The following is a 21367-nucleotide window of genomic DNA, read 5'->3' on the forward strand; positions in this document are numbered from 1 at the left end:
GTTTCCTGACTATGGACATTGGATGTCATTGATAACGGGATCACATCATTAGGAGAATGATGTGATGGACAAGACCCAATCCTAAGCATAGCATAAAAGATCGTGTAGTTTCGTTTGCTAGAAGCTTTTCCAATGTCAAGTATCTTTTCCTTAGACCATGAGATCGTGCAACTCCCGGATACCGTAGGAGTGCTTTGGGTGTGCCAAACGTCACAACGTAACTGGGTGACCATAAAGGTGCACTCCGGGTATCTCCGAAAGTGTCTGTTGGGTTGGCACGGATCGAGACTGGGATTTGTCACTCCGTGTGACGGAGAGGTATCTCTGGGCCCACTCGGTAATGCATCATCATAATGAGCTCAATGTGACTAAGGCGTTAGTCACGGGATCATGCATTGCGGTACGAGTAAAGAGACTTGCCGGTAACGAGATTGAACAAGGTATTGGGATACCGACGATCGAATCTCGGGCAAGTAACATACCGATTGACAAAGGGAATTGCATACGGGATTGATTGAATCCTCGACACCGTGTTTCATCCGATGAGATCATCGTGGAACATGTGGGAGCCAACATGGGTATCCAGATCCCGTTGTTGGTTATTGACCGGAGAGGCGTCTCGGTCATGTCTGCATGTCTCCCGAACCCGTAGGGTCTACACACTTAAGGTTCGGTGACGCTAGGGTTGTAGAGATATGTGTATGCGGAAACCCGAAAGTTGTTCGGAGTCCCGTATGAGATCCCGGACGTCACGAGAGGTTCCGGAATGGTCCAGAGGTAAAGAATTATATATAGGAAGTCAAGTTTCGGCCACCGGGAAAGTTTCGGGGGTTACCGGTATTGTACCGGGACCACCGGAAGGGTCCCGGGGGTCCACCGGGTGCGGCCACCTATCCCGGAGGGCCCCGTGGGCTGAAGTGGGAAGGGAACCAGCCCCTAGTGGGCTGGGCGCCCCCCCATGGGCCTCCCCCCATGCGCCTAGGGTTGGGAACCCTAGGGTGGGGGGGCTTCCCACTTGCCTTGGGGGGCAAGGCAACCCCTTGGCCGCCGCCCCCCACCCTAGATGGGATCTGGCCGGCGCCCCCCCCCCTCCCAGGGGGCCTATATAAAGGGGGGGAGGGAGGGCAGCAGTAACACAGCCTTGGGCGCCTCCCTCTCCCCCTGCAACACCTTTCTCTCTCGTATAAGCTCGGCGAAGCCCTGCCGACATCCCGCTGCATCCACCACCACGCCGTCGTGCTGCTAGATCTCCATCAACCTCTCCTTCCCCCTTGCTGGATCAAGAAGGAGGAGACGTCGCTGCACCGTACGTGTGTTGAACGCGGAGGTGCCTTCCGTTCGGCACTCGGTCATCGGTGATTTGGATCACGGCGAGTACGACTCCGTCATCCACGTTCATTGGAACGCTTCCGCTCACGATCTACAAGGGTATGTAGATGCACTCCTTTCCCCTTGTTGCTAGTATACTCCATAGATGCATCTTGGTGAGCGTAGGAAAATTTTAAAATTATGCTACGATTCCCAACAGTGGTATCAGAGCCAGGCCTATGCGTAGTTACTATGCACGAGTAGAACACAAAGAAGTTGTGGGCGTTGATGTTGCCAATTCTTCTTGCCGCTACTAGTCGTTTCTTGTTTCGGCGGTATTGTAGGATGAAGCGGCCCGGACCGACCTTACACGTACGCTTACGTGAGACAGGTTCCACCGACTGACATGCACTAGATGCATAAGGTGGCTAGCGGGTGTCTGTCTCTCCTACTTTAGTCGGAACGGATTCGATGAAAAGGGTCCTTATGAAGGGTAAATAGAAATTGGCAAATCACGTTGTGGTCATACGTAGGTAAGAATACGTTCTTGCTAGAAACCTACAAACCACGTAAAAACTTGCAACAACAATTAGAGGACGTCTAACTTGTTTTTGCAGCAAGTGATATGTGATGTGATATGGCCAGAAGATGTGATGAATGATATATGTGATGTATGAGATTGATCATATTCTTGTAATAGGAATCACGACTTGCATGTCGATGAGTATGACAACCGGCAGGAGCCATAGGAGTTGTCTTTATTATTTTGCATGACCTGCGTGTCATTGAATAACGCCATGTAAATTACTTTACTTTGTTGCTAAACGCGTTAGCCATAGAAGTAGAAGTAATCGTTGGCGTGACGACTTCATGAAGACACAGTGATGGAGATCATGATGATGGAGATCATGGTGTCATGCCGGTGACGAAGATGATCATGGTGCCCCGAAGATGGAGATCAAAGGAGCATGATGATATTGGCCATATCATGTCACTATTTGATTGCATGTGATGTTTATCATGTTTTTGCATCTTATTTGCTTAGAACGACGGTAGTAAGTAAGATGATCCCTTATGATAATTTCAAGAAAGTGTTCACCCTAACTGTGCACCGTTGCGAAGGTTCGTTGTTTCGAAGCACCATGTGATGATCGGGTGTGATAGATTCTAACGTTCGAATACAACGGGTGTTGACGAGCCTAGCATGTACAGACATGGCCTCGGAACACACGCAATACACTTAGGTTGACTTGACGAGCCTAGCATGTACAGACATGGCCTCGGAACACGGAGGACCGAAAGGTCGAGCATGAGTCGTATAGAAGATACGATCAACATGGAGATGTTCACCGATCTTGACTAGTCCGTCTCACGTGATGATTGGACACGGCCTAGTTAAATTCGGATCATGTATCACTTAGATGACTAGAGGGATGTCTATCTGAGTGAGAGTTCATTAAATAATTTGATTAGATGAACTTAATTATCATGAACTTAGTCTAAAATCTTTACACTATGTCTTGTAGATCAAATGGCCAACGTTGTCCTCAATTTCAACGCGTTCCTAGAGAAAACCAAGCTGAAAGATGATGGCAGCAACTATACGGACTGGGTCCGGAACCTGAGGATCATCCTCATAGTAGCCAAGAAAGATTATGTCTTAGAAGCACCGCTAGGTGATGCACCAATCCCTGAGAACCAAGACGTTATGAACGCTTGGCAGCAGCGTGCTGATGATTACTCCCTCGTTCAATGCGGCATGCTTTACAGCCTAGAACCGGGTCTCCAAAACCGTTTTGAGAAACATGGAGCATATGAGATGTTCGAGGAGCTGAAATTGGTTTTCCAAGCTCATGCCCGGGTCGAGAGATATGATGTCTCCGACAAGTTCTTCAGCTGTAAAATGGAGGAGAATAGTTCTGTTAGTGAGCACATACTCAGAATGTTTGGGTTGCACAACCGCTTGTCTCAGCTGGGAGTTAATCTCCCGAATGACGCGGTCATTGACAGAATCCTCCAGTCGCTTCCACCAAGCTACAAGAGCTTTGTGATGAACTTCAATATGCAGGGGATGGAAAATACCATTCCTGAGGTATATTCAATGCTGAAATCAGCTGAGGTAGAGATCAGAAAAGAACATCAAGTGTTGATGGTGAATAAAACCACTAAGTTCAAGAAGGGCAAGGGTAAGAAGAACTTCAAGAAGGACGGCAAGGGAGTTGCCGCGCCCGGTAAGCCAGTTGCCGGGAAGAAGCCAAGGAATGGACCCAAGCCCGAGACTGAGTGCTTTTATTGCAAGGGAAGTGGTCACTGGAAGCGGAACTGCCCCAAATACTTAGCGGACAAGAAGGCCGGCAACACCAAAGGTATATGTGATATACATGTAATTGATGTGTACCTTACCAGTACTCGTAGTAGCTCCTGGGTATTTGATACCGGTGCGGTTGCTCATATTTGTAACTCAAAACAGGAACTACGGAATAAAAGGAGACTGGCGAAGGACGAGGTGACGATGCGCGTCGGGAATGGTTCCAAGGTCGATGTGATCGCCGTCGGCACGCTACCTCTGCATCTACCCACGGGATTAGTTTTAAACCTCAATAATTGTTATTTAGTGCCAGCTTTGAGCATGAACATTGTATCTGGATCTCGTTTAATTCGAGATGGCTACTCATTTAAATCCGAGAATAATGGTTGTTCTATTTATTTGAGAGATATGTTTTATGGTCATGCCCCGCTGGTCAATGGTTTATTTTTGATGAATCTCGAACGTGATGTTACACATGTTCATAGTGTGAATACCAAAAGATGTAAAGTTGATAACGATAGTCCCACATACTTGTGGCACTGCCGCCTTGGTCACATTGGTGTCAAGCGCATGAAGAAGCTCCATGCAGATGTACTTTTGGAGTCTCTTGATTACGAATCATTTGACACGTGCGAACCATGCCTCATGGGTAAGATGACCAAGACTCCGTTCTCCGGAACAATGGAGCGAGCAACCAACTTATTGGAAATCATACATACCGATGTGTGCGGTCCAATGAGTGTTGAGGCTCGCGGAGGATATCGTTATGTTCTCACTCTCACTGATGACTTAAGTAGATATGGGTATGTCTACCTAATGAAACACAAGTCTGAAACCTTTGAAAAGTTCAAGGAATTTCAGAGTGAGGTTGAGAATCAACGTGACAGAAAAATAAAATTCTTACGATCGGATCGTGGTGGAGAATATTTAAGTCACGAGTTTGGTACACACTTAAGAAAATGTGGAATAGTTTCACAACTCACGCCGCCTGGAACACCTCAGAGAAATGGTGTGTCCGAACATCGTAATCGCACTCTATTGGATATGGTGCGATCTATGATGTCTCTTACCGATTTACCGCTCTCATTTTGGGGCTATGCTTTAGAGACTGCCGCATTCACTTTAAATAGGGCACCGTCGAAATCCGTTGAGACGACACCATATGAATTATGGTTTGGGAAGAAACCTAAGCTGTTGTTTCTAAAAGTTTGGGGATGCGATGCTTATGTCAAGAAACTTCAACCTGAAAAGCTCGAACCCAAGTCGGAGAAATGCGTCTTCATAGGATACCCTAAGGAAACTATTGGGTATACCTTCTACCTCAGATCCGAAGGCAAGATCTTCGTTGCCAAGAATGGGTCCTTTCTGGAGAAGGAGTTTCTCTCGAAAGAATTGAGTGGGAGGAAAGTGGAACTTGATGAGGTGATAGTCACCCCTTCCGAACCGAAAAGTAGCGCAGCGCGGGAAAATGTTCCTGTGGTGCCTACACCGACTGGGGAGGAAGTTAATGATGATGATCATGAAGCTTCGGATCAAGTTACTACTGAACTTCGTAGGTCCACAAGGACACGTTCCGCACCAGAGTGGTACGGCAACCCTGTCCTGGAAATCATGTTGTTAGACAACGGTGAACCTTCGAACTATGAAGAAGCGATGGCGGGCCCGGATTCCGACAAATGGCTAGAAGCCATGAAATCCGAGATAGGATCCATGTATGAAAACGAAGTATGGACTTTGACTGACTTGCCCGATGATCGGCGAGCCATAGAAAACAAATGGATCTTTAAGAAGAAGACGGACGCAGATGGTAATGTGACCATCTACAAAGCTCGACTTGTCGCTAAGGGTTATCGACAAGTTCAAGGGGTTGACTACGATGAGACCTTCTCACCCGTAGCGAAGCTGAAGTCCGTCCGAATCATGTTAGCAATTGCCGCATACTATGATTATGAGATATGGCAGATGGACGTCAAAACGGCATTCCTTAACGGCTTCCTTAAGGAAGAGTTGTATATGATGCAGCCGGAAGGTTTTGTCGATCCTAAGAATGCTAACAAAGTATGCAAGCTCCAACGCTCAATCTATGGGCTGGTGCAAGCATCTCGGAGTTGGAACATTCGCTTTGATGAGATGATCAAAGCGTTTGGGTTTACACAGACTTATGGAGAAGCCTGTGTTTACAAGAAAGTGAGTGGGAGCTGTGTAGCATTTCTCATATTATATGTGGATGACATATTATTGATGGGAAATGATATAGAATTCTTGGAAAGTATAAAGGCCTATTTGAATAAGTGTTTTTCAATGAAGGACCTTGGAGAAGCTGCTTATATATTAGGCATCAAGATCTATAGAGATAGATCAAGACGCCTCATTGGTCTTTCACAGAGTACATAGCTTGACAAGATATTGAAGAAGTTCAATATGGATCAGTCCAAGAAGGGGTTCTTGCCTGTATTGCAAGGTGTGCAATTGAGCACGGCTCAATGCCCGACCACGGCAGAAGATATAGAAAAGATGAGTGTCATCCCCTATGCCTCGGCCATAGGGTCTATTATGTATGCCATGCTATGTACCAGACCTGATGTAAACCTTGCCGTAAGTTTGGTAGGAAGATACCAAAGTAATCCCGGCATGGAACACTGGACAGCGGTCAAGAATATCCTGAAGTACCTGAAAAGGACTAAGGATATGTTTCTCGTTTATGGAGGTGACGAAGAGCTCGTCGTAAAGGGTTACGTCGACGCTAGCTTCGACATAGATCTGGATGACTCGAAGTCACAAACCGGATACGTGTATATTTTGAATGGAGGAGCAGTAAGCTAGTGCAGTTGCAAGCAAAGCGTCGTGGCGGGATCTACATGTGAAGCGGAGTACATGGCAGCCTCGGAGGCAGCACAGGAAGCAGTCTGGATGAAGGAGTTCATTACCGACCTAGGGGTGATTCCCAATGCGTCGGGCCCGATGACTCTCTTCTGTGACAACACTGGAGCTATTGCCCTTGCGAAGGAGCCCAGATTTCACAGGAAGACCAGACATATCAAGCGTCGCTTCAACTCCATTCGTGAAAGTGTTCAAAATGGAGACATAGATATTTGTAAAGTACATACGGACCTGAATGTAGCAGATCCGTTGACTAAACCTCTCCCTAGAGCAAAACATGATCAACACCAGGACGCAATGGGTGTTCGATTCATCACAATGTAACTAGATTATTGACTCTAGTGCAAGTGGGAGACTGTTGGAAATATGCCCTAGAGGCAATAATAAATGGTTATTATTATATTTCTTTGTTCATGATAATCGTCTATTGTTCATGCTATAATTGTATTGTCCGGAAATCGTAATACATGTGTGAATGCATAGACCACAACGTGTCCCTAGTAAGCCTCTAGTTGACTAGCTCGTTAATCAACAGATAGTCATGGTTTCCTGACTATGGACATTGGATGTCATTGATAACGGGATCACATCATTAGGAGAATGATGTGATGGACAAGACCCAATCCTAAGCATAGCATAAAAGATCGTGTAGTTTCGTTTGCTAGAAGCTTTTCCAATGTCAAGTATCTTTTCCTTAGACCATGAGATCGTGCAACTCCCGGATACCGTAGGAGTGCTTTGGGTGAGCCAAACGTCACAACGTAACTGGGTGACCATAAAGGTGCACTCCGGGTATCTCTGAAAGTGTCTGTTGGGTTGGCACGGATCGAGACTGGGATTTGTCACTCCGTGTGACGGAGAGGTATCTCTGGGCCCACTCGGTAATGCATCATCATAATGAGCTCAATGTGACTAAGGCGTTAGTCACGAGATCATGCATTGCGGTACGAGTAAAGAGACTTGCCGGTAACGAGATTGAACAAGGTATTGGGATACCGACGATCGAATCTCGGGCAAGTAACATACCGATTGACAAAGGGAATTGCATACGGGATTGATTGAATCCTCGACACCGTGGTTCATCCGATGAGATCATCGTGGAACATGTGGGAGCCAACATGGGTATCCAGATCCCGCTGTTGGTTATTGACCGGAGAGGCGTCTCGGTCATGTCTGCATGTCTCCCGAACCCGTAGGGTCTACACACTTAAGGTTCGGTGACGCTAGGGTTGTAGAGATATGTGTATGCGGAAACCCGAAAGTTGTTCGGAGTCCCGGATGAGATCCCGGACGTCACGAGAGGTTCCGGAATGGTCCGGAGGTAAAGAATTATATATAGGAAGTCAAGTTTCGGCCACCGGGAAAGTTTTGGGGGTTACCGGTATTGTACCGGGACCACCGGAAGGGTCCCGGGGGTCCACCGGGTGGGGCCACCTATCCCGGAGGGCCCCGTGGGCTGAAGTGGGAAGGGAACCAGCCCCTAGTGGGCTGGGCGCCCCCCATGGGCCTCCCCCCATGCGCCTAGGGTTGGGAACCCTAGGGTGGGGGGGCTTCCCACTTGCCTTGGGGGGCAAGGCAATCCCTTGGCAGCCGCCCCCCACCCTAGATGGGATCTGGCCGGCGCCCCCCCTCCCAGGGGTCCTATATAAAGGGGGGGAGGGAGGGCAGCAGTAACACAGCATTGGGCGCCTCCCTCTCCCCCTGCAACATCTCTCTCTCTCGTATAAGCTCGGCGAAGCCCTGCCGACATCCCGCTGCATCCACCACCACGCCGTCGTGCTGCTGGATCTCCATCAACCTCTCCTTCCCCCTTGCTGGATCAAGAAGGAGGAGAGGTCGCTGCACCGTACGTGTGTTGAACGCGGAGGTGCCGTCCGTTCGGCACCCGGTCATCGGTGATTTGGATCACGGCGAGTACGACTCCGTCATCCACGTTCATTGGAACGCTTCCGCTCGTGATCTACAAGGGTATGTAGATGCACTCCTTTCCCCTCGTTGCTAGTATACTCCATAGATGCATCTTGGTGAGCGTAGGAAAATTTTAAAATTATGCTACGATTCCCAACACTCCCCTCCTTGGGGCGCGCCTCTAGGGGCCGGTCGGCCTCCTCCCTCCCTCCTTTATATACGGGGGAGGGGGCACCCCATAGACACACAAGTTAATCTTTAGCCGTGTGTGGTGCCCCCCTTCACAGTTTTACACCTCGGTCATATCGTCATATTGCTTAGGCGAAGCCCTGCGCCGGTAACTTCATCATCACCGTCGCCACACCGTCGTGCTGACGAAACTCACCCTCGGCCTCAACTAGATCAAGAGTTCGAGGGACGTCACTGAGCTGAACGTGTGCAGATTGCGCAGGTGTCATGCGTTCGGTACTTGGACCGGTTGGATCGCGAAGACGTTCGACTACATCAAGCGCGTTACTAAATGCTTCCACTTTCGGTCTACGAGGGTACGTGGACACACTCTTCCCGCTCGTTGCTATGCTTCTCCTAGATAGATCTTGCGTGATCGTAGGAATTTTTTTGAAATACTACGTTCTCCAACAATTCTTTATTACACTTTGAGGGATAATCATATGATCCAACTATGTTAGCATTGTTGAGAGGTTGCACTAGCGAAAGTACGGACCCTAGGCCTTGTTTTCAAGCATTGCAATACCGTTTTTGTGCCCATTTACTATTTGCTACCTTGCTGTTTTTATTTATTCAGATTATAAAAATATATTTCTACCATCAATATTATACTTTTATCACCATCTCTTCGCCGAACTAGTGCACCTATACAATTTGCCATTGTATTGGGTGTGCTGGGGACACAAGAGATTTCTTGTATTTGGTTGCAGGGTTGTTTGAGAGAGACCGTCTTCATCCTACACCTCCCACGGATTGATAAACCTTAGGTCATCCACTTGAGGGAAAATTGCTACTGTCCTACAAAACTCTGCGCTTGGAGGCCCAACACGAGTCTACAAGAATAAAGTTGCATAGTAGACATCAATCAACCGTGTTAAACTAATGCTTCCGCTTTCGGTCTACGAGGGTACGTGAACACACTCTCCCCCTCTCGTTGCTATGCATCTCCTAGATAGATCTTGCGTGATCGTAGGAAATTTTTTGAAATTACATGCTACGTAACCCAACAACCCCAATCGGCGGATTCGGACTGGTCGGCGTCAGATCCTCTGCGCGCCATGCCGGAGACGGCGGAGATCGCGGGAGGTGAGCTTGGGCGGCGGAGGGGAGTGAAGAGGAGTGGAGTGAAGTGGCCAGGGTTTGGTCTGGCGAACGGATCTAGAGGAATATATGTAGGGTCGGGTGGGGCAACGTGGGTCAGGACCGACGTGGCGGACGCACCCGGACGCGCCCGGGCGCCCCCATATTCGCCTCATATTTGAGTTGGATATGATGGTTGTCGGTCAGCCCAGGCGTTTGAGGCTCGTTTGAGGCGTATGTTTGGGTCGATTTCCGTGACCGATCAGTAAACGGGTCGTTCACCCGGGCGCTTGAGACGGGTTTAGGGCGCCCGACTGTGGATGCTCTAACATCCAAAGTACCCAGCCTCCCCCCCCCCCCCCCCCCGAGTTTTTGTTTGCACACATTTTTCAAGTAATAAGAGCAGACCCAACATTTTCTTGATCAAATTTCTGCCAAAGGAAGTCTCTTGGGTATTTGTTGATTTGGTTAGTTATAGCTGCCGGAAGAGCTAGGGTACTCATAAAGAATATTGTCAATGCTGAGAAGGCAATTTTTATGAGCAGAAGCCTACCATCATAGGATAACGTGGTTGATCACCCAACATGTATTCTTCCAATTTGCTGGCGAATAGGGGTGAAATCATTAATTTTAAGTTTATTTGCACTTAGTATGGCTATTGTTGGTCAAAACTTGATGGTAAGAAATCTCAGCACCCACTTTTATGATTGCTAAATTGTAACGCCCAACATGTGATTCTATCCCAATCACGTGATGAACTCATGATTGGGGCACAATCGCATTTTGGGCGTTACAAGTTGGTATCAGAGTTTATGATGGACTAAGTTGGGACTGTCGGCGTTCTGGGAATGAGGGTCCCCATACTTGCCTGCCTGCGGCCCATGGCGTGGCTCCTCCAGCGACCTGGTACGGCCCATCTTCACCAGCAAACACTCAAGACCCTCACGAGGGGCCGAGCCTCGCGAGGCGGATGACACAAGACCTCCTCAGGGGCGGCCTCACTAGGCCGGCTCGTGAGGAGCGGAGAGATCAAGGTGGGGGCACCTCGTGAGGTTCCCATGACGTGAGCCGTGACGACCAAGGCCAGGCGGGCGCCAGCGGGCGCAGGGTACCCGTTACCTCTTTGGTGCTAAAGGAGCAGGAGCAGGCGAGGAGTCCCGAGGCATCAGGCAAAGGTTTCCATATCAGTGCAATGAGACTAAGACTAGCAGGACGGCAGGACAGAGGTCATCGCGGAGCCCATGACGGCGTCACCACCAGAGCCTTTGGCAGTCGAAGACCACCTTTTGTCAGGATAGCTTGTACTAGTTGTCCCCCTTCAAATTGGCCGTTGTGGGATCCCTTCTCGCCTAATATTTGGGAAGAGGACCAGGGCCTCTATAAATAGGACTAGCCACCACCTTAGAAGGGGACGGATCATTCAGATCACCCTTGACCACACAAGCTCACCAAGCTCAAGAACACCTCTCCTCAGGAGGCTGTTCTTCCCTTGTACTTGTTCATCCTCAGCCTACAAGGCAATCCACCACACCACACTCGAGTAGGGTATTACACCACATCGGTGGCCCGAACCAGTATAAATTCTTGTGTCCCTTGTTCTTCGGGTTCGACGAGCTGAGCTTTGAGATTGCGGTGAGAGCGTGAGCTAAGGGGGGAGAGATCTTTGTGCGCACCCCAGAGTTTGAACCTCAAGGATTTTGCCGGAACCCGAAATCCGACATTTGGCGCGCCAGGTAGGGGTGCGCTGAAGCTTTCCTTCCGTCGACCCACGCTCCGCCGCTCCACCGCGTCCATGGCAGACGCACGCCGAGCGTCGGGCCGCCCTCGCCGCCCGTGTCGCTCAGACAGCCCCTGTCGGCGGGCCTCCCCGTCGTTCTCCATCACCCACCGCCAACGTCGCCATTGGCCCGGCGGGAAATGAGCAGCAAGCGTCCTCGCTGCACCCCTCTGTGCGGCGGGACGGCCGCACCGCCACTCCATCACTGACTCCAGCCGGCTAATCGTCTCACGCTCATCGCTTGCCCGTGGACGCGCAGGCCGCGCTGCTCATGGCACGCGAGCTCCTGCGCTACCGCCCGGTCGACGACCTCTACGAGGACTGGTTGGACTGCATCGCCGAGCTCGTCAGCGCCGCTGGGGGCTCTCCTGCACCGTCCCTCTCGTTGCCTCGCCCCCCGCCAGCTGCGGGCGATGTAGCCCACGGAGCGCCTCTGCCACCTCCGCACCAAGACGACGCCTTGGCACCACGACGCGTGGCCCCCCAGCGCGGCCCGCCGCGCTGGGCGCCCGCGCATGAAGAAGGAAGCTGCCATGAGGTTCCCCGACCAAGAGAAAACGCTCCCGCACTCTTGGCGCCACCGCGTCAAGATCGCGCGCTGCCCGCGGTGGCGGTGCGCGGACGTCAAGACCAGGCTCCTCCCCCACGGTGGGCCCCGGTGGCCACTGCAGGCTGTCGTGCCTTCACCCCGGAGCTTCGTAGCGCCGTTTGGCCAGGCAAGTTCAAGCCGGACCTGCCTCCGCGCTACGACGGCACCCCCGATCCTGTGGAGTTCCTGCAGCTCTATGAGCTGAGCATCGAGGCGGCCAACGGCGACGAGAAAGTCATGGCGAACTGGTTTCCCATGGCTCTCAAAGATGGTGCTCGCTCATGGCTCCTGAACCTGCCCACAGGTTCGATCTCCTCCTGGGGTGAGATGCACGACCGCTTTGTCGCCAATATCCAGGGCACTCGCGACCGCCCGCCGGCCGCGGGTGACCTACGCCGCATCAAGCAGCAGCCATGGGAGATCCTGCAGAAGTACATCCAACGCTTCAACAGCGTTCGCCTCAAGATCCCCAAGGTGACGGGTGAGGCCATCATCTCAGCGTTCTCTGATGGCGTCCGCGATGTCAAGATGAAGGAGGAGCTCGCTATCCACGAGGAGCTATGCACTGCACTGGAGATGTTCAACATGGCGACCAAGTGTGCAAGGGCTGAGGAGGGGCGCCTTTCCCTCCTCGAACTCCCAGCTGCCGACCCAGAAGAGAAGAAAGCCAAGGCCGAAGACGTGAAGCGCAAGGGGGTAGCCGTGCTCGCGGCGGAGCCAGACATGAAGCGCGGCCGGACCACCTCGAGTCGTCCAAGGGCAGCCGACCGTTCTACGTCTTCCACAACGTACACAGCCACAACACCAATGACTGCCAAGAGCTCAGGGCCATTCGAGATGGACGCTTCGGTCGATGCCCCGAACGTAACGACCGGGGCTACGACCGAGGAGGAGGATGAAGCAGAGGTCGCTGGGACGACCGCGGCCCCTGTCAGGAGTGGCGCGACCGGCCTCGCGAGGACCACTGGCATGACCAGCCTCGTGAGGGCGCCTGGAGGGACTAGCCTCGTGAAGACCGTCCTCAGGGCAAAGCTGGCCTCCCTCTGCTGCCGCCGCCGCCAAGAAGGAACGATGACCACCATCAGGATGAGGGGGCTGGGGGCTTCCAGGAGCCGCGCTCTATCGCTTGCATCTTGGGCGGTGCTCAGGCCCCAGCTTCCCAACGCGTCTTCAAGCAGTTTGCTCGCGAGGTGAACGCGGCCCTTCCCAGGCTCGAGGCCACGCACCCGCTCAGGTGGTCCAAGTGCGCCATCACCTTCAGTTCATCGGATCAGCTCAAGTGTGCGGCCACTGCTGGCGCCCTCCCAATGCTTTGCTCGCCCGTCATCAGCAACGTCCAAGTCACCAAGACCCTCATCGACAGCAGCGCAGGGCTCAATGTCCTGTCCGTCGAGACATTCGACAGCCTCCAAGTGCCATACGATCAGCTGCAGTCCACCAAGCCTATCTCCGGAGTGACTGACGGCTCCACCACCCCGATAGGGCAGGTCCGCCTCCTTGTCACCTTCGGCCAGCGCGACAACTACCGCACCGAGCTCATCGACTTCGGTGTCGCCCACATCCGTCTGCCGTACAACACCATCCTTGGGTATCCAGCATTAGCCAAGTTCATGGCGGTGACCCACCACGGCTACAATGTCCTCAAGATGCCGGGGAGCGGCGGCATCATCACGGTCCCGTGTGAAGAAAGAGATGCGGTGTGCTCCCTCGAGCGCGCCTTCCGAGCCGCGGCAATCGAAGACCCCGACAACAAAGGCACACTGTACCCTCCTGAGGCCATCCCCAAGAAGAAGAAGCAGCTACTCCGCACGGGGCCTCAGGAGAGCAGCGTCTCCAGCGGCACCACCTCAGGATCAGCACCGCAGCTGGGGCGCCTCCCTCTCCCGCATAGGAAGGCGCGCTCGATGCCCTCCTCGGGCAGGGCTCGGGGGCTCTCTTCTGGAGGGCCTTAGACCTAGCCAACATCATGAGGGTGGCGCTAGGGCACCATGTGGAGGCGTGCTTTGCGGCACGTTTCCCTCAGGAGGGCACTGGGCGAGGAGTGCCTGGTGCTTAGGAGTTCATCGTCAAGGTCACCCGGGAGCTTCAAGAAGCAAGGAACATGCGCGGCGACCGCCGCCCACCTGGCGCAGCTCCCCATCCTAGCGAGGATGGCGGGCTGCACGTCTGCATCGACATACCAGGGCTCAACAGGGCCGCGTCTCAGGAGCATTTCTGGCCTTTGTGCGTTGGGCGTTGCGAGGGTCCACCTCACAGCTACGTCCGCATGCCGTTTGGCTTGCCGAATGTGGCGACCGCCTTCCAGCGCCACCTGCGGAGTGTCCTGGCGGCTCAGGAGGCTAGGCATCACGCAGTCCTGGCGGAGATGGCGACGGTCCTCGAAGACCCGCCCGGGCCCCTAGAGCCTCCCGAGGCCCAGGGTCCTGGCGGCTCATGAGGAGCGGCCCCTTCATCGCGCACCTTCGGCTACCTCAACACTCCTTCGACAACGGTACCAGGTGACATTTTCCAAGTTTACTCAGCTGGGAGCGCCCCTCGGGCTGCACAATTCCCAGGCCGCACGGGCCTGTCCCTGTGACACGTATCTTTTTGCATCTTTTAGCTTACTCTGTTGGGGGCGCCCCTCGGGCTGCATCATCCCCAGGCCGCTCGGGTCCGTCCCAGTGGCATGTGTCGTTCTTACATTTATCCTGAGCAAGCTGGTTCCCTTGCATGAGTTATCTATGGTTATCACCTGCTTGATTGTCACCCATCGCGGCCGCCCGCGTCGCCGATCTGCCCCTTGCTCATCTCGCAACGGGGGCTACGGCTCATGCTGGCACGGCGCTTGTGCTCCGGTCCATCCCTGCAACGCTGACAAATCTGAGCGGTCGAGCTCTGGCTCGCGGCACGCCTCGCGCACGTCACCTCGCCAGGCCCTCAGTGCCTTCATCTTCTTGCGAAACGACCAGTGGCAGACCGGCAAGCGTGGTTGCAATTTGTATCCCTCCTCGTACTAACCTACAGGAACCTCCCGAGGGCGATAGCAGGCGGTACCGCGGGCTCCCTCTTTTCCCATGTAATTTGCTTGCGCGTTAAATGGGGGGCTTCTGAGCATTGTGACTCAGGAGCTCTTACTGGCTCTCCAGCCCTCACCCCCTGGCCTTGACCACGACATCGCGACCTGGCATACCAGCGGCGGCTGAGCTCGCTCGAGGGCCGGGACCTGAGGACGTAGAGCACACAGAAGAGCGTGAAAAAGAGGGGAGGCTCGCACGGGCCTAACCTGGCTACACTATGGCCGTCGACGCACGAGTCTGGCACTGCACAAGGAATCGACTCAGGACTGCTAAGATAAGTTTCGCACTCGGGTCGGCCAAACGCTACGGCATAGGATTCCCATCTCTTGCAGCCTTGTTACGGCGACGTCGCCTCCCTTTCCTACCTTTAGGTAGCTGCTTGCACGCTAAAGGGTACCTCTTGAGCATCGCGCCTCAGGAGCTCTTACTAGCCTTCGCTCACCTCCTGGCCTTGACCACGGCATCGCGACCTGGCATACCAACGACGGCTGCAGCCTGCCTGGGGACCGGGACCTGTCGGCGTAGAGCACCAAGCTACCGCGAAGTTGGAAAGGGGAGACCGAGCCGAAGGAGGACATGCGTTCGTAAATCTTCATAATAAGGATAATATTAACAAAAGGCATTAAAGATCCTTTACACACCCCCCATGGGGTTCGTCTCGATTCATCGCAGGAAACAAAAGAGGAAGGTTTCTAGGATCCCTATCTACAAGCGTCGACGCCGCCGACGCCATCATCAACAGTGGGCCACGGGAGGCCGACGCCAACCCCATCCAGATCAGTGACGGCGGCAGGCAAACGCTGCTGCTGCGCTCCGGGCAGGGCGAGAGCTCGGGGGCACGTAGCTGTCATCGCTCGTCTCCGGAGTCTCGTAGAGCTCAGGAGAATCGCTAGACTCCCAAGCGCCACCGCTGCTGCTGGAGGAACCATTGGCGAGGCCAGCGGCAGGCCCGACTCTTGTCGTTGTGCCGTCCCGACGATCCCCTCCAGGGTAGCACTCCAGGCGGTGGCCTTCCCCGTCGAAGATCTTGAAGAACATCGTGGAGGCGCCATCGTATTCGAAGGGGATGGCGAGGGCACCCTCCGCACGACAAACCCGGGCGACCTCACCCCATCCGCGGGTCATGAAGATCATGCCCGGGGAGACGACCTCAACCTCCGCCCCTGTCGCCGGGGCATCACACTCAGTGTGTTCTACCCACAGCTCGAGGGGACCCCTCAGTGGAGAAGAACTGCGGGAAGCGAATCCAGGAGCGCGGGGGCATTGCCGCCCACACCACCAGCTCGCGAAAGGAGCCCTCGGCGTGGGTTCCTGGGGCGGCCGCACTGTGACGCCCGAATAATTAAGCTACAGTAAATCTCTGTTAATGATGCCACGTCACCACGGTTATTGTTCCTAATCTCGCGTTAGTTTGAAACCGGTTCAAATTTAAATTCAAAATCAAGTCAAACGGTAAAAGTTTTCAAACATTAAAACTAAAATGTTTGGGGAGAGCCAAATAATGCATAGGTAATTATGACAGAGAAACCACACTTTTATAAGATGTCTCAATACTCTAAAATGAGTAAAACAGTAGCAAAAACAAATGTTTAAATGCTTTTAAAATGATAAACAATTACAAACTATTATATTTAGGTGCCAAGTTAATTGTGGCAGTGGTATAATTACTATTACTAATTTAGGAGCTAACTATATGTTTTACAAAACTAAAACAATTTGAAAGATGAAATAAACAGAAAAGAAATTGAAAGATAAAAGAAAAACAAAAAAAATCAAAAGGATAGACCCCCCAGCTCCCATGGGCCTCGGCCCATCCCAACCCAGTCGGCCACCCCACAAGACCGGCCCAACACCCCCACTACACCTACCCCCACTTCCCAGAAACCCTAACCCCCCCACCACTCGCCCCCGATCCCCACCTCGCTCGCTCGTCTCCCTCCTGGCGCCGCCCCCCTCCCGCACGCACACGACACACACACTACATCGCCGCCACCCTTGGCTCTGGAGCACCCGCGCTCGAGCCCCGCACCGTCCGGCGACCCGGCTGCCGCGGATGAGCCGCCCGCCGGCGACGACCTCCTCCTCCCCGCGTCGTTCTTCCACCCCGAGCAACCTCCCGAGAGCGCCGCCGTCGCACCTCCGAAGAACTCGCGGCCACCGTGCCCCCTGAGGCCCGCTAGCTTGATCAAGGGCTCCACCATCATCCTCTCCTTCACCTACGGCCGCCCATTGGAGCGCGGCGCCGCTACCCCGCCTGCATCGCCCCCTTCGTCAACCTCCGGCCACCACTCGTCTCCGCTTTGATCCACCGCCATAGCTGCTTCCTCGCCGCCACCGAGCTCGCACACGGCCTCCCTGTGAGCTCCTCGCCCTCTCTTCCCTTCTCCCCTAACCTCTCGTGCTCGCGCCCAACGCCGATCCCGAGCCTGGCTAAACTCCGGCCGCCGCTTAGCTCGCTGCAACTGCTACTTCAGACCATCCCGGCACCACCCACGACTACCATCCGATGCGCCTTGTCGCGCTGAACCCGTTGACCAAATCCTGCATCATTTGGTCACCGGAGCAGCGAGAACCGTGGTCGCCGTTGTGCGCTGTGGTCACCGGCGTTAAGCCGCCGATGTGGCTCGGCCATTAACGCTAACTAACCTGCTAATTAACCTCTCAGACCCACTGAAACTCGGGCCCCACCTAAATACATTTAGTTAGGGTAAGTCACTGACTGGTGGGTCTGTTAGTTAATTTAGTTAATGAAAAATGTTTAAAATCCTGCTAACTGCTTGTGTCACTAACTACTGGGTCCTACTGGACCCAGTTGACTCAGTCAAATGCTGACGGGGATTGTCCCAGTCAATGACAGGTGGGTTCCACTAAGCCTTCTCACTAGTCAACCTTGACTGGTTGACTGCTGACTCAGCACCCTCCTGACCCCACCTGCCATACTCTCTGGCTAGCTGCTGCTGAGTATAAAAGGTATTTTAGTTTAATTTCTGAATTAATAATAGTTACAGTAAATCCAGAAATTGTTTAAAACTTAGAAAAAATTTAATATAAAATAAACCGTAGCTCGGATAAAAAAACTTTGTACATGAAAGTTACTCAGAACGACGAGACGAATCCGGATACGTAGCCCGTTCATTAGCCACGCACCCCTAGCATAGCGAACCTACAACATTTCACCTCCGGTTCATATGTCCGAAAACGCGAGACACCGGGGATACTTTCCCGGATGTTTCCCCCCATCGTCGGTACCACCTACTGCCGCGTTAGGGCACACCTAGCACCGCTCATTGTCATGTCATGCATCGTCATACTTATGTTTGCATTGTATTTATTGTTTCTTCCTCCTCTTCTCTTCGGTAGACTACGAGACCGACGCTGCTGCTGCCCTGTTCGACTACGGAGTTGATGACCCCTCCTTCTTTCCAGAGCAACCAGGCAAGCCCCCCCCCCTTGATCACCAGATATCGCCTATTCTTCTCTATACTGCTTGCATTAGAGTAGTGTAGCATGTTACTGCTTTCCGTTAATCCTATCCTGATGCATAGCCTGTCATTGTTGCTACAGTTGTTACCCTTACCTGCTATCCTACTGCTTAGTATAGGATGCTAGTGTTCCATCAGTGGCCCTACACTCTTGTCCGTCTGCCATGCTATACTACTGGGCCGTGATCACTTCGGGAGGTGATCACGGGTATATACTATATACTTTATATACATGACACATGTGGTGACTAAAGTCGGGTCGGCTCGTTGAGTACTCGCAAGTGATTCCGATGAGGGGGCTGAAAGGACAGGTGGCTCCATCCCGGTAGAGGTGGGCCTGGGTTCCTGACGGCCCCCGACTGTTACTTTGTGGCGGAGCGACAGGGCAGGTTGAGACCACCTAGGAGAGAGGTGGGCCTGGCCCTGGTCGGCGTTCGCGGATACTTAACACGCTTAACGAGATCTTGGTATTTGATCTGAGTCTGGCCATTTGGTCTATACGCACTAACCAACTATGCGGGAACAGTTATGGGCACTCGGCGTCGTGGTATCAGCCGAAGCTCTTCTTGACGTCAGCGACGGAGCGGCGTGTGCCGGATTGGACTGGAACGCCTGCTAGGCTAGGTCTGCTTCCGGTCGCGTACGCAACGTGCAGGTGTGCAATGGGCGATGGGCCCAGACCCCTGCGCGCATAGGATTTAGACCGGCGTGCTGACCTCTCTATTGAGCCTAGGTGGGGCTGCAACGTGTTGATCTTCCGCGCCCGGGCATGACCCAGAAAAGTGTGTCCGGCCAAATGGGATCGAGCGTGTTGGGTTATGTGGTGCACCCCTGCAGGGAAGTTTATCTATTCGAATTGCCGTGTCCCTCGGTAAAAGGACGACCCGGAGTTGTACCTTGACCTTATGACAACTAGAACCGGATACTTAATAAAACACACCCTTCCAAGTGCCAGATACAACCCGGTGATCGCTCTCTAACAGGGCGACGAGGAGGGGATCGCCGGGTAGGATTATGCTATGCGATGCTACTTGGTGAACTTACCATCTACTCTCTTCTACATGCTGCAAGATGGAGGTGGCCAGAAGCATAGTCTTCGACAGGATTAGCTATCCCACTCTTATTCTGGCATTCTGAAGTTCAGTCCACCGATATGGCCCTTTACACATATACCCATGCATATGTAGTGTAGCTCCTTGCTTGCGAGTACTTTGGATGAGTACTCACGGTTGCTTTTCTCCCTCTTTTCCCCTTTCTATACCTGGTTGTCGCAACCAGATGCTGGAGTCCAGGAGCTAGAGATCCCGAGGATGATTCTACATGGAGTTCGGCTTCGAGGAGTGGTTAGGAGGTCCCAGGCAGGAGGCCTTGCCTTTTCGATCGTTGCTACTTTTGTGCTAGCCTTCTTAAGGCAAACTTGTTTAACTTATGTCTGTACTCAGATATTGTTGCTTTCACTGACTTGTCTATGATCGAGCACTTGTATTCGAGCCCTCGAGGCCCCTGGCTTGTATTATGATGCTTGTATGACTTATTTATGTTGTAGAGTTGTGTTGTGATATCTTCCCGTGAGTCCCTGATCTTGATCGTACACATTTGCGTGCATGATTAGTGTACGATTGAATTGGGGGCGTCACAAGTTCGTATCAGAGCCAACTGCCTGTAGGAATCCCCCTTCCAAACTCCTTGGCCGAAGTCGAGTCTATACATTACTAAACTTTTACTAACATGGCTGTGTGCCTTATGGGCCCACGTCGCCATTGGGTGGTATTAGGATCTTTTATTCCTCGACCTATACTCTGGGACTCTGATCCCCCTTCTATTTGTGTTAAATGATTTTACTAACTCTGACTCTAGGTTCTCGTAACTACTTCCTCCCGGAGAGCCCCTCACTCTAGATGTTTGCTTGGTGCACCGAAGGATTTTGAAGATACTCTCCGATGTTCTCGAGACTTTGTGCTCGTTGCTTTTGCAATTCCCTACCACCGAAATATCCCTATGGATAAATACTTATACCTGTCGTTCTTACTTTTATTCCCAGTTGATCTTGTTATTACAAGATACCCCAAAATTCTCTCTATTGTTCCGAGAATCCTTTGAGCTTACTGCCTTGCGGTTCCTTGTCACCTGAATACACCTACAAGTTAATCCTCACACACACATTGAGGATTTGTTTCTCCCCAGTCGTTCATGTGTTTCACCAAAGTCTTCGAATACTATTTGATATGTTGAAAAACCTCAACAGCCTGTTGTTCTTGAAATTCTTGCTTGCTTGCACTATGGTTAATACCATAAGTATACCAATCTTATTGGCAGCCTTTGTCATTATCATCTTGAGTCCATTGATTCGATATGTTGCGAATGCTTGCAATCCTCAATCAGGTCCTAGAATTCATCCTTTCGGCTCAGACGTCATTTTAAACATGAGCTGAATCTCGACCAATCAAGTTGTTGTCGAATTTACCCCTAAGCTTACTCACCTTATCCATCCTTAATCAGGGTGTTTGCTTCTGATCCTTTGATTTGGAAATCATAATTCCTTTACATGTGAGCTTTGAATTAGCCAGTTGTTTCTATAATCTAAGGCCCTTGCCTTGATTCTTCCTCTGGTTGTGTGCCGATGCTCACATCAGCTCCGTTATGAACCATCAAGTCCTTTGTTGAATTATCATCTGACAGTGTCCTTCGTATACAAAAACCTCGAGAAGTTATTTTCGGGATACATAATACCATTGGTAAATCCCGTTC

The sequence above is a fragment of the Aegilops tauschii genome, chromosome 3 (genome assembly GCF_002575655.3).
Source record: "Aegilops tauschii subsp. strangulata cultivar AL8/78 chromosome 3, Aet v6.0, whole genome shotgun sequence".
Lineage (NCBI taxonomy): Eukaryota > Viridiplantae > Streptophyta > Magnoliopsida > Poales > Poaceae > Aegilops > Aegilops tauschii.